The sequence below is a fragment of the Olea europaea genome, unplaced genomic scaffold (genome assembly GCF_002742605.1).
Source record: "Olea europaea var. sylvestris unplaced genomic scaffold, O_europaea_v1 scaffold311, whole genome shotgun sequence".
Taxonomy (NCBI): Eukaryota; Viridiplantae; Streptophyta; class Magnoliopsida; order Lamiales; family Oleaceae; genus Olea; species Olea europaea.
Window position 1 is genome coordinate 162,342 of NW_019249854.1, and position 13,310 is coordinate 175,651.

Genomic DNA, 13,310 nt, shown 5'->3' on the forward strand with positions numbered 1-13,310 from the left:
CCCCGAAATTCCCCCCCCCCCCCTACTATAAATGCCCTTTTTTTTCATATTAATTACTCAATCTACTCCAACTCTCTCGACTCTCTTTTATTATATCAATTATCGAGTTTTTACTCTCTTGTGCTGCAAAATATACAATATCAATTCAATTTTTACAGTTTATTAGTTACAGTTTCAATTCATCCAATTCTCACAATCTCACTACATTTATATTTTTCTAGTTATTATATTTGAATTTTATCATAAACAATCAAACAAATGAACCAATGCTCATTTGTTGAAAGCTTATTCGATACGGGATGTGGGCCACATCATGGTGAATCGCCCAGGACGTCGCAAAGTTAATTTTCAAATGAATTTGCTGGTCTAAATGAAATACTCATACCTGAAGATGTTCACATTCACGGTCAGGGAAGCCACAATCCAATTGATTTGAATAATATTAACGTTCCCGAAGTGGAACATGAGGACGAAGATGCCAAATTAAACATCCCAGATGCGAGGGGAAAGCGAAAGGGCAAAAAAAAGTAAAATGTTGGGATCACTTTAAATTGATTTCAATGAGAAAAGTCGTCGATGGCCTTGCAGAATCTAAAGCAGTATGTAAATATTGCCAACAAAAATTGGCATGGCAAAAAGGAATTGGTACCACCCATCTCAACCGCCACTATAAAGCATATGCGGCCAGCATGAACTTTTTTCAATTGGTCAAACACAATTACAATTTGGCAATCCAGGTGCCGGTTCTACAACTTCACCCCTATCCAAGTGGGTGTATTCGGAGGACAATACTCGAACCGGAATGGTGAAATTTGTTGCCGCCACTGAGTTGCCTCTGGCTATTGCAGACAACCAACACTCGTCTCGTTTGTGAAAAAATATCTGCAACCGAGGTACGTTGGGGTAAGTTGAAACACTCTTCATGCCGATACAATACAATATTTTAATAATTCAAAACAACAATTAATTATGAATTTGCAACAATATGGGGGTGTTATATCTTTAACTTCTGATATATGAGAAGGGGTTAATAAAAGAACATATATATCTGCAACCGCACACTATATAGACTCACTTTGGTGTATGCATAAGAAAATTATTGCTTTTAAAATTATTGAGTTTTTTCACAATGCTAATAATATATATAATGCTATTATCAGTATTGTTAGAGAATATAATTGCGAGACTAAAATTCGATCTTTTACTTTTGATAATGTTAGTGTTAATAAGATAGTCGTCGATAAATTGTGTAGAACATTTCAACCTGATTTTGGTGGGTATTTGTTTTATATTCAATGTGTGTGTCATATCTTGAATTTAATTGTGTAAAATGATTTAAAACATATAAATGATGAATTTCAAAAGATTAGGAATGTATTAATACATATTACGATCTCTCCTAGTAGAAAACAAGTATTTGAAGATTTTTGTGCCGAATTAGGGGTGACGACTGCTAAAATATTTGTTAGCGACGTAGGCCATAGATGAAACTCTACTTACTTACTATTAAAGTCATGTAAAGGTTTCGAAAATTTAATAACTGACTTTTATAATAATAGACACGTTAAAAGTGATGACAATGATATGTTAAATGAATCCGATTGGATTTTAGTTTTAAAAGTTAAACGATTTTTGACCTCTTTTTATGAGATCACAAAGATTTTATCCAGCGTTTATTATCCCACAAGTTGTATGGTGTTTGAACGTCTTTATATAATTGTAAGAACATTCCATAAATATAAAAATGATCCTACTTTTAGTGAAATTATAATTGTTATGGAATTAAAGTTTAAAAAATATTGAGAAGAACTGCCTATGTTATTTCCTTTAGCAAGCGCAATGGACCCCCGATATAATATTTCGGAAACTAAATACGTAATTGATCAAATCAATAAAGTTTTAATACTTGATACACCTATCACCTATAAAAATTTAAAGCAAACATTATATGGAATGTATGATTTATATGCGAAAAAATGGGTGCGAATGTTAGTCGAGTACGCTCTGCACCTACTCCTTCTGTTGAAATTGAAGAAGATGATGCCGAAATAATGAATTTATTTCAAGGCATTAATACATTTAGATATGATGCAACTGCAATGTGTTCATCTAGTGCTATGTCGTCTACATTTGCATCTCATCAAACATCGGTCGAAACTCAAAATGCGATGCCCATCGAATTAATTGATTACTTCAATCATAACATGCCAACAGAGAGAACAATTAAAAAAAGTTCAGAAGAAGCAATTGAATTTTGGCGAAAGTATGAAAGAAGTTGGCCAATTGTTTCTGCAATTGCGAAAGATCTGCTGACATCTCTGGTTAGCACTGTTGTTTCGAAATCTACTTTTAGTGCAGGTAAAAAGGTTTTGACCGATATCAGGAGCCGACTGAAAGAAAATATTTTGGAAGAGTTAATGTGCGTGAAGGATTGACAGAAACCTCATTTTTTACTACAAGATAAATATGTTCAAATAACATGTCGTCAGGTAAGTGATATTTAATTTAATTATATTAATCAAAATTTCTTTATTTTTCAATAGTTAAATTTAATTTTTTTAAAAATTATACACGTTACAACATGTTGTTCGTGTACAATTTTTAACTCCACATACTTAAAATTGATGTAGCCAGTCCCAAGCCTGGATAAAGGAGGAGGATTTATATTTTATCTACTTTAAAAAGAAATCAAAAAAAATATTTTTTGTAAATGCATTTCAAAAAATAATTCGTCTTCATTATATAAATATTTTATACTTTATAAAAAATATTACAATATGATATAAATAAAAAAATAAAAACGTGTCTTCTTTAGATTATTTGTATTTTTTAACACTTTTTAGTTTTTTTTAAAAGTATTTTCATTACATTATTTCATTTATTTGTGTTTTTTCTTTAAAAAAATGGACGAGCCCACGAGCTCATGGGCTGAGCCGAGCTCGTCCAAATTCAATGAGTCGAGCCGAGCATTGCCACCACTAGTTGTAGGATAGGAAGCTTCGTTTGGAGAGGGAAAAGGATAAGTAAACCCTTGTTTGAGTTATTTTCCTTTGAATGCATTTTTGAATAATGTATTAATGAAAAATGTGTTGTTAAAAAATAAAAAAAAGTTTTAGATTTACGTGTAAAATTATTTTATTGAATAATGTATGGTTAAAATGATATCAAATCACTATTTAAAAATGTATTTTCTTGAAAAAATGTGACTCAAACAACTCCTAATTTAATTGAGCCCATTTAACGATCCAAGTTGGGTTTGCCCCAAATTTCATCCGCTATGGTTTTACGAGTTAATTGGCTTCAAAAAAATAATTAAGACTCTGTTTGGTGTAAAAAAAAAGTAGAAATTTTTTTTTTAAGGAAAAGTGTGGCTTTCAGAAATTGAGAAAATGTTATATGTATAAAATTATTTTATTCAAAAGAATGTGTTATTGAAATGGATTATTAGAATAAAACTCCCTATATTTGACGTTTAATGTGCAAAATGTCTAAATGTTTTAATTTTTTTCACTCCTATTCAATTTTTCACTGCGAACATTGTCATTTTCATCCAATTTCTTAATAAAAAAATATGAAATAACAAATAATCCTCATATTTAAATAAAATAAAAATAAAAACTCAATTACAACTTTACTCTCAATTTCATTTTTTTTAAAAAAAATACAAACAAGTTTCAAATAAATTATTAAAAAATAAAAAAAAAGAAATAAAATAAAAAACAAAATCATCATCTTCTTTCTCATCCCTTCCCCAACTATTGTCGCCGCCACCTATGAAGCCAAAAAACACAACCTTGCCGTTGGCGAAGCCACCGGAAATCACACCCCACACCGACGCATCATCATCCTCTACGAATCCCACACAAACAGCAGCCTAAAAAAATCAAAATCAGATCAAATTTTGGCAGCAAAAACACGGACCGCGCAAGGTTGCCTCCAATTTTCAGCCACTCCGGTGACATTTCTGATCGCGGCCCACCACCCTCAAGTTCACCTCATCAGGGCGACCAATTCTATGGACCAACTTCATCAAAAACAGTCCAAGACGTGATTGCTCAGCTCCAATTTTCGTCCCAAGCACGAAATGCAATTCACGATAATAGGGCAACCCTCAATTTACGGTCCTAATATGCTCCAATTGATGAATTCAACCACCCAACATTCAACTAAAGTCCAAAATACTGTGGGTACATAATCAATTATACCAATTACGCCTTTGGCTTCCTAAACTCAAACTCGAAGATGGATTGATCACCGTCGGGTCAAAGGCTTATCAAGTAAAATTCCAAAGTGAAATCGAAAAGCATTCGAATTGCCTGAATTCCCTTCTTGGCTATCTTCAAAGGCATCCGTGGTTTTTCTTAGCCAGAATGGCAGGGTAGGATCCACCTTTCTCGGAGAAAACCGTAAGCCTCCTTCGACTTTTGAATCCTAATCTTGAATGGAGAGTTGTAATTAGAAGAAATGAATTCGACGTAAGGGTTGGCGCCATGAATGAATAAGAGGAGAAAATATAGTTTCAGCCAGCTTTTGAATTTTTATTTATTTAATTGTCATGTGTTTATCCATTGATCTTTGCTTTTATGAATGTTGATAAATAGCCGGTGAAATTAAGAAGGAATTCATTAGAGCTAGGCGATCCGGAGGACAGGGAAGTGGGTAAGTGGGCTCCTTTCACGGATTCGCCGACTTTTCTAGGCTTGAAGCCCTCTCTTCTCGCTCATTCCCGACTACCCTGTGGATTTGGAAAGAAAGGTTGTTGGCAAAAGCCTGGGCGAGGCATATTCATATGACTTCCTATTGTCCGCTTCACTTTGGTACTCTTAGCTTCATTTCCTTCTTCTAATTGGGGACCTCTAATATGCTCTTTCTCACACTCGATGAAAAGCACAATCCGCTTTCGGTGTTTTTGGCTTCACAATTCTATTATCCTTTCTCTACGCAACCTAGGGCTTTCACCCATCCAAACGTGAGAGAGGTGTTGGAAAATTTACATCCACTGGGGGAAATGGAGAGGAAACAAACAACTAGAAATGTGATCAAGAAGATGAAGAACATCCCTCATGGGGCGGTCGAATTGGTGGAGTAGGAGGAAATGGAGAGGAGACAAACAACTAGAAATGTAATCAAGAAGATGAAGAACATCCCCTTATGGAGTGGCCGAGTTAGTGGAGTAGGAGAGCGTGGAGGCCTTTGGTCACGAGTTTGATTCTCCCTACCAATACTTTCTCGATCATACATGTTGCACAGGGCTTGCTTAGTGCAGTTTACCAGCCTGGCGTGGTTTGCAAACTATTGCGCCAGCCAGAAGGTTTACCAAATGTGCACGAGAAGGGTAGCGGCTGCAGGTTCCCATGTTATAAAAAAAAAAGGATGAAGAACATAACGAATATGAAGGCTCAGCCGCGTAATCGCTGTCCTCAAACTATATTTGCCCCCTCGGGATTGAATGAGATGTTTAAGGATTTTAGCAAACGGTTTGTAGGATTATATCAAACCTTATAAAGGATTTAACACTAAAGCACAAATGCAATCCTTCAAAACTTTAAGAGCACAAAGGAAGATATTGAATATGAATGTAAATCAATAGTTTGATTCAATGCAGAATAATATGTGGATCTCAAGATATTTTTCAATGTTTCTAATGTGTTTGTCTTGATCATTCATCATCAATTTATAGGTCTCAATCAATACATCACGAAATGGTGTCAAAACAAGATGAAAAGTGGCAATTTTTAATCCAAAACGGCCCCCAAGTTTCAAATTGAGAAACCAGCCAACGGCTATTTTTTAACATTGCGTACGCATAATAAAAGTAAATTTAATTCTGTTTTTGCCAAAACACATTTCGTGTACGCACAAAATTAAGCATATGCGTACACATAGGCAAAAAAATCAAAATTTTGATTTTTCAATTTCTTTTGATTCTACCAATTCCACAATTGAGTCCAACAATTAATCTATTATCATTCCATTGATTTTGAATAAATATTTCAATAATCCCCCACTTGTTCAAAATCAATACGATCACATATTCAAAATGACAATATTTATGCATAAGGATTAGATATCTTTTGATTTGAATCTAACTACAGTGTAATTCAAACAAAGTAAAGTCGAAATTAGAGGTGGCATGGAAGCTTTGAACCAATTATTTCTTGTGACAATATCGGTAAGACTTCACACATAAGTATCACGTGTTCTCAAGTTCCTCAACTCGCTTAGCGCTGTTATGGCCTTGCGCTCATCCTATTCAACAAATTTTGAAGAGAGAAACTACAATTCTCAATTGATGCGGCACCACTTTGAAGTTTGTTTAAGTGAAATTCTTCCAGTACCTTTGTTACTTTTAGAGGTACTTGTGTTTTAGTACTGAAACCCTCACTTCAGTAACAACCAGCATTATTTTAATTAGGATAGGATTATTGCGGATTTTAATAATGTTGCAACTATCAACATATCGAATGACTTGTTGTTACCCTTTGAACCTGTTGATTACCTTTTGAGTAATGACAGGTACGGTTTTCATCAATTGGAAGGACCTTTTAGTTTAGGAGTTTCAACCCCATCCTACTTGAACTAGATACCACTAAATTTCCTTTTAGTGGTCTGATTAAAAGATTCGCTAAATTCTCTATGGAATTATTTCACCTTTGATAATTTCCATGTGAAGTCACTTCTAAGACATAAATATCTAGACTTTCCATGTGACTTAATCTTATCAAATATAGCTAGCCAACAATCAATTCATTTGATATATACATCTTGTTACCACCAAAGAATCTTTTATGAAGCCACATGCTTCTTACTAGCTTTATTTAAAGCTTTAATTTTCATCAAATTATTATACTAGTCAATTACTTTTATTGTTATTTCATACTTGGGTATTCATATTTCATCATTGAAATATTACAATGATCTTCAACTTATGAATATTCTTAAATATTCACATCGGTTTTGCAAACTTCGTGACTGGCTTTCACCCAATTCATCCACTTAGACTTAGTGTATTTCATCCTTATAGTTATATGTATAAGGACTTCTCTACCTTTTCTCCTTTCATAAATATCTTTCTATGATTAAAAGGTAAGGACATGGTAACTATTTTAAAACAAAGTTACCCCCACAGTTCCTCAATTAGGAACACATATGCAACCTAATATTGTTGCATCCATAAATCTTTGAACTTCTCATATAATTTCACAAGCGTTAATATTAACCTCCTCACGTTTCGGATTACACTCGAACTTAGAGTTCATCAACTCTTTCAAAGTTCAATTCACTTATCACTTGGATCACACAATTTGATCAAAGTCATCTCATAGACCATTAATGCTTTTCAAGCATAAACCAACTCAATTTGGTTCCTTGATTGAAGTCCAATTCAATCAATGAAAAAGACTAAGTACTACTTCTTTCAAACATGTATAACTTATCACTTTTCACAAGATATCATCATATCAAATAATAAGGCATATGTCTACCTTATTTAACTTCAGACAAGATTACATTTTGTCATACTCATATGCAAACATAATTTAGCATAAGATCATCTCATTTAATTTTACATAATTAATTGAGGCTATTACCAAAAATTAGTATAATTTCCAATCATATATGAAAATTTAACCAACTAATTCTCCACATTCAAACTTTTTAAGATTTGAATGAAAAGGATATTCGGTACCACCGCTAACTTTAGGCACAGTTTGTGGTCTACAAAGTATTTCTATGTCTTAATAATTTCGCAAGCAGTTTCCACTAGAACAAGTCACAATCTTTCACACTTTATGCAAATATAATTGGCATAAAGTGATCTCACTTAATTCCATAGGATCTTTCAATATTAACCCAAATTAATATGAGTTCAACAAGACATGAAATCAAACAATTAGTTGGCATTCTCAAAATATTATTATTTCATGCATATGAACCATACCGTTCCCATATTGCACTTATAGCATGCATCAATCTATATTTCTTTTGATAGGTTCATATTTTCTTTTGCAAATTCATATAATCGAATAAAAGGAAAGAGACACAAAAGTAACCACAAGTAATTTTCTATTTTCTATAGAGGAAATGGTTGTGAAAGATCACACAATCTCTAAATTCTTACACATTAGAATTTTCCTATATGTAACACATTCAATATCATGAATTTTATTGCAATAGTATAATATGCAAATCAAGATTTCAACCATTTAACCATATAGGTACCAAAATTATACATCTCAAGTGAAAGAACATAAATGTCCTTCATGCATACTCAAAATAGAGTAAACACTTGCATACACCAATTAGTGAATATCAAATAAATTCACGATTCAACTATTTTTATATATTTTTAACATGTTCCCATAGCCACCATGACAACATGTTCTATCGAATGACTGTGGATTAACAATTTAAGAAAACTAATTGTTTCTTTCAAACATAATTTCATGGTAGGAGATCCATGTAATTTATGCATACTTCAAAAGGTGCAAATGAACCAATGCTTTGAACCATTAAATTTCACAGGACGCAATTTTTCATGGTTCAATTGTTTTCATCAAACCAATAACTTATTCATTAAATATGCACCTTTTCACGTAAACATATATTCGTATGCAAGGCAATGTAACGGTTGGTAACACAATTTATGGTAAAAAAATCAATTTATGAAGACAAATAAAACATGCCCTCATTCAAAATTCTTAACTTCAGATTTTTCGCAAAATATACCTAAGAAATGGACCTAAAATATGGATATAAATTTATTGCAATTCACAAAATCAAAAGACATGTTCGTTATCATGGTTTTGATTAACCGATTTTGGTCTCAACTTGAAACTACAATGGTAATACCACATTACTTAACAATATTTAGCATGTCTTTCATACTCAACATGTAGCAAATCAACAAGTAGATCATAGATCACATAATCAATTCTTATGCCTTAATATTTAATAAATTGACCCTAGAATATCTTATAATATTCTACATTATTTTCACAAATGAGAGCCTTAATAAATGAAGATTTCAACTTGAACACAATCACATAATTCTTTCAAAAATTTTATGTTGATACCAAACCAACACATAATAATCTTTCATTAGCCTCTATTATTACCTTAAATTGCATATAAGATCAAAATCCATAAATAAAGCATATTCTAAGGATCATAAATGTTTTAATCCATCAAATATATCAGACAAAGAATTTATATAACTATGCAATTCATAATTGTGGACACAATATTCATTTCCTTAATCTATTAGGAAGTTCTAGATGATTATGAAAATTCATATTCAAATTCACCAAATGTATATAAAACATACCTTACAAATGAATATACAATTTTAATTTTCATGCAACATCATGATTTCCATATTTCCACTTTCACAAACACATGCAACAAATTATGCACTGCCGAAATTAAATTCATTGGGGATATCATCATTGAGAATGTGCATATATTTTAACAAAACATCTAAATTGCATGTGAGAAAATCATTATATCGACTTACCAAAGTGGAATTTTAGAAGATAAATGAATATTACCGGAATTAAATTCATGATGTTAGAATCTATCCTTTTATTCTTTAATGAAATCATTTCTTTTCAACATTTCCAAATTTATTTCGCCAAAGACATGTTGATTTTAGTAGCATCACCAAATCTGGAATTAGAATGTAGGAGATCTTCAATTCCGTCAACAGAAACTTCAATTTGTACTAGCCTTCACATGAAGTTTACCCATCAAATATCCAACCAGGAACTGGATTTCATCAACTTGATCTCACCAAAGTGATATTGTTCTCCATCGCAAACTATAGTTTGAGATTGTTGGAAAATTTACATCAATTGGAGGAAATGAAGAGGAAACAAACAACTAGAAATGTGATCAAGAAGATGAAGAACATAACGAATATGAAGGCTCAAACGCGTAATCGCTGTCCTCAAACTATATTTGGCCCCTCTCGGGATTGAATGAGATAATTAAGGGTTTTGGCAAACGGTTTGTAAGGTTATATCAAACCTTGTAAAGGATTTAACACTAAAGCACAAATACAATCCTCCAAAACTTTAAGAACACAAAGAAGGATATTGAATATGAATGTAAATCAATAATTTGATTCAATGTGGAATGATATGTGGATCTCAAGATGTTTTTCAATGTTTCTAATGTGTTTGTATTGATCTTTCATCACCAATTTATAGGTCTCAATCAATACGTCACGAAATGGTGTCAAAACAAGATGAAAAGTGGCAACTTTTAATCCAAAACGGCCCCAAGTTTCAAATTGAAAAACCAGCCAACGGCTATTTTTTAACATTATGCGTACGTATAGTAGAAGCAAATTTGATTCTGTTTTTGCCAAAACACATTTCTTGTATGCACAAAATTAAACTCGTGCGTACGCATAGGCAAAAAATAAAAATTTTCATTTTTCAATTTCTTTTGATTCTATTAGTTCTATAATTGAGTCCAACAACTAATCCATTATTATTTCATTGATTTTGAACAAATATTTCAACAAGAGGCACATGCCAATTTAAGAAAGAGCAATATTAGCAGTGCTACAAAGTTGAGAGATAATCCATAATACCAACGAAGTAGCCAAAGCCGTGGTCAGTAATAACTGTGGTCGTGGGAGGAGAAGATGAAGATGCCATGGGGTGGCCGGGTTACGAAGGGAAAACTAAGATCCACTGCAAAGGGAAACTCTTTTGTTAACAACCTTTTCAAAGTACTTAATGGACAAGAATGCAGACTAGCGGAGTGAGAGTCGTGGGAGCATTTATTTATGGGATAATTATAGCAGAGGCCCAAACCTTTAAAATATCAGCAGACTTTCCACAAACATTTAATTTGTTGCAACTATCACACCAAATTTTTCGAAACGTTGCGATGGAGACCCTTTTGGACGGTTTTAATTCAAATGTCTATTAGTTGACTAAGAAATTTGACTTTAACCATTATTTTTAATATTTTTGAAAGGATAAAATTGTAACTTTCCATTTACTACATTAAAATAAGTTAAAAAAATAAATTAGAAAAAGCAAAAAATAAAAATAAAAACTCTAGAGTTGATCTTCAACTTTCCCAAATCTCCCTCGTTGCCTGCCATGACAAGTGTGAGAGTCGGTGCCTATGTCAGAGACTTCACAGGAGAAGAAGAATTGATTAATGCTGGAGATGGTGCTAAAGAGGAACTTGGAGAGAGACCTGACTACGGAGGCGCATAAAGGAAGGCAAGTGAGGGGGAAAGAGCAGGAGATAGTGATTGGGATGGTGTTTCTGGATATAGAACCGGCGGGGACGAGAGGACGTATGTTGGTGGATGTGGAGATGGACTAGGAGAATTTCCTAGTGGATTTCGGAGAACACTGGGTTTTTACTGAAAATAGAATGTTAAGAAGAGAAAAGGAGAGAATTTGAATGTTTGAAGCCATTACTGATCTAAAAAACAAGATTGAATAAATTCAATTCTCAAAAGCTAGTAGATGGTAGGTGACAGTGGCTGGTGGCGGTGGGTTGGGAGAAGTTGAAAATTTACGCTAGAGTTTTTATTTTTATTTCTTTGCTTTTTCTAATTTAATTTTTAACTTATTTTAAATAGTAAATAAAAGTTCAAAAATATTAAAAATATAGTCAAAATCAAATTTCTTAGTCAACTAACAGACATTTGGATGAAAATTCTCCAAAATAACCTCCATCGTAATGTTTCGAAAGGTTTGGAGGGACAATTGTAACAAATTAAAAGTTTGAGAAAAGTTTGTTAATATTTTAAAGGTTTGGAGCCACTGCTGCAATTATTCCTTTATTTATTTGTTTGTTTGTTAGTTTATAATAATTTAGTTAGTACATGTTTGCACTTTTTTAAAAAAATTGGGAGTATAATTGCAACTAATTCTTTATTTTTCATTTTTTTGTTTTATTTAAATAGGAGGGTATGTTCATTATTTCATATCTTTTTATTGAGAAATTGGATGGGAATGACGATTTCCACAATGGAACGAGGAAATAGAGATGAAAATGCAAAAAAAATAAAATAATAATAATAATAATAAATGCAGGGACATTTTGCACACTAAAAGTCAAACGTATGGACTTTTGTGCTCATAACCCTTATTGAAATCATCTAGGGCAGCATTGACTGTTAGTCATTGTTGTTGAAAATTGGAAATTTAAACGTAGTGATAGTTTAATTTGTGATTTACATTTAATTTTACATTTTAGTGAACTTATATGAAGATGGAGAATTTTTAATATTATTTAATTAAATATTAATAAACGACCTCACTATTACAGTGGTTGATTAACGACCTCAATGGTCAATGGTACACAGTCGCCCAAGCAGACCTCCAATTCAACATCTACCCATTTCGTCGTCTGGACCCAAAATCATCTACACACATGGATGATGAGCACCTCTTTCGCGACGCTTATCACCATTGTGATGAGAGTCGCTGCTTGCAGTATTCATCAACCTACGAATGATGGTCAATTTTCGTTGAGATTGCTAGAATTGGTGGTGACGGCAACCAAAGAAGAGAGTGAGAGAGAATGGAACGAGAGAAGTCAAAAAAATTTTGAAAGACTAGAGGGATGAGGGAATGGGATGCATCTAACTTTTGAAAGAAAAATTTTTTGCACCTAATATTTGAAATGAAAATTTGAAAAATTAGTTTGTAATTTCCACTTATTTATAATTAACATTAAAATTTAAAAAAAAAAAAAAAAAAAGGCTTAGCCTGAACATGCCTCAAGTTCCTAAATGGGCCGGAGTATGGACATGATCCAATCGAAAAAATTCAGAGATCTACTCCATGGGTCCAAATTAATTAAAGCCCATCAATGATCCGCTATCACATGTTGTGGACAACTAATACCATTGAGTCCTTTTGTTAAATAATAAAATAAATATTAATCGGTAAATCATTACTTCGCTTTTAATAGTTCCTAAACAAAAACGCACTCTAAGCCAAAATCACGAACATTACTTCTTAATTGGTTCCCCCAACTTAAAATTCCAATTTGAATTTACGGGTTCGTGTATATCTATTTATACATTTGTGTTTTTATTATCTATTTGTATATCTCGTTAAATAATGAAATTTTAGAACCTCCAATCTCTATGGTACTAAGGGCTCGTTTGCAGTGCTTCTACTACTTGTATAAGAGTTTTATGAAAAAATTACTTTAGCCCGATATCTTCTAACAAATTTTATAGTAAAAAAAATAAAAAAATTGGAATAGCATCCAATATGTTAAAAGGTAGGTCCTTAATTTCGAAAACAACTTTTGACTTTTCAAAA